This window comes from Dermacentor silvarum, unplaced genomic scaffold (assembly GCF_013339745.2).
Source record: "Dermacentor silvarum isolate Dsil-2018 unplaced genomic scaffold, BIME_Dsil_1.4 Seq767, whole genome shotgun sequence".
In the NCBI taxonomy this organism is placed as follows: domain Eukaryota; kingdom Metazoa; phylum Arthropoda; class Arachnida; order Ixodida; family Ixodidae; genus Dermacentor; species Dermacentor silvarum.
Window position 1 is genome coordinate 37,728 of NW_023606745.1, and position 3,475 is coordinate 41,202.

Consider the following 3,475-nt stretch of genomic DNA (forward strand, 5'->3'; position numbering starts at 1 on the left):
GGCCCCGCTGCCGTGCCATACGCAGCAGCCGCTGGAGAACGCCCCCCTCCATCCCCTCCCCCCACCCCCCACGGTGCCTTGCGCGCGACCGAGGAGGGGCACATACGGCGTGCGGCGACGATTTTATCGCTCCTGGACTTATACGGAACATCATGGCGACGACGAAGGTAGAAATGCGCCTGGAGTGTCCACATAATTGATATAGCAATAAAGACAGATTGGAACAGTTTTACGTTATACCAACCCAGGGTTGACTGTGGCTCTGGGTCTGCGGTGACATATGGTGACCAAGTAATTATGTTAGCGCGCCGATTGGACCGAATAATTTGAGAACATTTTCCGCTATCATCATGAACGTCGGTGCGGGAATGTATAGTTTGATTGTACTTCCACCGATGTTTTCGGCTTTACTGGAAACAAATGCCGTGCCGCCGCTTGACCCACTCTTCAATATTCTAGTACACTATAGCTACAAAGCCTGCTTCTACTACACGCTTTGTGCTGGTTTTCTCTCTGTTTCATTGTGGTTTCGAGTGTGCTGCCATATTCCATTATTCCCCAAAAATCAGATTAACCTGCTCAAACTGTTCCAAAATGAAATTTTGTCTGCTCCAAACTGCTCCAAAACGCAATTTTACTTGCTCCAAAAATTGCTCCCAAATGCCTTTGGGCAGTCCCACACCTGATTATGTGAGTAAATACTGGAATGTCAAATATTGCTTACTTATACTTGTTTATCAGTTTGACAGTTCAGCGAATTCTATCTGATTTCTTGAGTTAGACACTTTCATGCTTTGTCGTTCCTTTATTAGGTCCTTCTTTACTTGGGGTAGCGTACCTATTGGTTGCCTTAGTGCCTTACCTCCCGCGTGAATTGCTGCTTCTGAAATTACCTAACATGCTTTGTCGATCTTTTATTAGGTGCTTCGTTACTTGGGGTAGCGTACCTATTGGTTGCCTTAGTGCCTTACCTCCCGCGTGAATTGCTGCTTCTGAAATTAACCTAGTGACCTTCTTTCTGTCCTAAAGCTGCATACAGTTAAACCTGCTTATAACGAACCTCCATATAACGAATTCCTGGATATAACAGTTTTTCTGTTCCCCGCCTTTACTCCATAGAAGCACATGTATTTGAGACCTCTATGTAACGAAGTGGCAGCGGAGACCCCCTCGAAATAACGAATTTTACCCCCGGACAACCTAGAGATTTCGCCCCAAATTTTGTCATTTTTGCACGAGCAGCAACCGGAAGCACCTTCTCCGCCGCGACGGAATGCGAAGCGAGCGCACATGTGCGTGCGTGCGAGCGTGTGCGAGGCGGGCCTGCATCCTCGACCCGGCGATCTTGCTGCCGCGGGCGTGACCTTACCCCTCCCTTCATTCAATCCTGCCGCTTGCTGAGCTAGCCTAGCCCGCCAAGCCAGCACTCTCCTTTTCCAGTTGATGTTGCCGACGCGCTGGGAGACGCTGTGACACATGACACTCGATGAGCGCGGACACGCGCTGTCAGACGCTGGCGGCGTGTGGAAGCGTCGCTGCAGAAGCGAGCGAAGTGACCTTCGTGCTGTTGTCTATCGCTTCAACGCAAACTGAGTGCCGAGAACACACAGTACGCACGAAGCTACGAGCCGCCGACGCACCTACACTGCCTGGACTCTGCCCCAACGCAAATCGCTTTCAAGATACGGCCCCGCGAATGCGTGCTGCCGTGCAGTACGCAGTTGATGCAAGAGTACAGTACAACGCCGCTCGCTATCCCTCCCTCCCCCCTCGCTCCCTCGCCGGTGCCTCGAACGCAACGGAAGAAGGCGCGCTTCCTCCCTGCATTTCTTTTCTTGCGCGCGCGAGATTTAGACGTGGTCGTTGGCTCCCCTTGCACCTTTTCACTCGCACATGCAGCATATGGCGTGCGGCGACTGCGTTATCGCCCTTGGACTTTATACGGAACATCTATAAGCGAAAACCAATTTTAGGGCCCCAACGTGTCATTGACACCATCTTAAGATAGCAAATACGGATCTCAAAGGCCATGCTTTTGCTGGCGGAAACCGAAAATACGCCATAAGTGTGGCCCCCGGCACTTTGGGCGGCCAATGCCATCGTCAAGCCACCAAGCCAAGCGGCATGAAAAGTCAAAATGGCCGCTCGGGCCGGCGCGGGGTGGCAGTTCGCAACGTATGATGTGGGAATGGCCCCACAGTTGCGACGTAACAGCGGGGTTGCCAATGCATTGGGGTCTATGGGAGCTGTGCCGGGACCGACCGAAAACGACGTAACAGCCGGGAAAACGCAGCACCCGGGAATGTAACGCGGGGTTCTACTGTAACTTTGCCTCTATTCTAGATAAGTCAGGCCAGATAGATGTAATTTCCTTGGAATTTAAAAAGGCATTCGATCTTGTTTGTCACGCAAAACTAATTTTAAAGCTAAAAAACAGGACTACCAGACTTCATAGTTTGTTGGGTTTCTGCATACCTTACTAGCCGCACACAGTTTGTTAATATGGACGGTCATTGTTCACAACGTTGCATGTTAATTCTGGAGTCCCACAGGGAAGCTTACTATGCCCACTTTTGTTTCTAATATACATTTATTGTATTGTGGAGGTAATGAACAAATCAGTTCAAATTAAATGTTTTACAGATGGCTGCTTACTGTTTAATGAAATTAAAATCATGATGATAAGTTTTACTGAATACGTGACCACGCCAAGAGTGGGACATGGCACTTAATGTCGAAAAAACGGTTCTTATGAATATGATAAAAGAAAACATTTATTTTTTCGATATAGTCTTCCATCACATCAGCTAATGGAGGCCACCCATTACATAATAAGTTGGCATCACGATAACTAATACACTCATTGGGAACTCTCATATTTCAGCATCTGCACATTCGCGTTTCGTAAACTATGCTTTTTGACACACAAGTTAAAACACACACCAGCTGATGTCAAATTATTAGCCTATTCATCCATTATAAGGTCCGAGCTTGAATACGCATCTATTGCCTGGGACCCCCATACAGAATGGAGCATCGAAGCGCTGGAGATGATCCAACGAAAATCACTTAAATTTATTTATTCTACAGTCAAGTCCCGCTACAACGAAATTCACGGGACACCCAAAAAATTTCGTTGTGGCGGAACTTCGTTGACGCTAAATTAGTATGTAATATTATGCCAAATGGCAAAGCCATAAACAAAGCTGAAACTATTGTCCGGGAATCTTCGCGATGGTGTGGAGGCAAAAGTTGAGACGTATCGAAGGCGGTCAAAAAAGTGTTAACTTCACGAGCGAATGCATTTCGCGCCGCTGTTACATTTTTCGTACATTGCAGCCAACGCCTAACCCAACGCGCATGCCCGGCCGATCGCGAAACTCATTTTGTGGCACATGAACCACCGCAGTGAAGCCTGGATTTCTTACGTTTCACGGCAAACAAACGTGTTACGCGTGTCTCACAGTTCGTTATA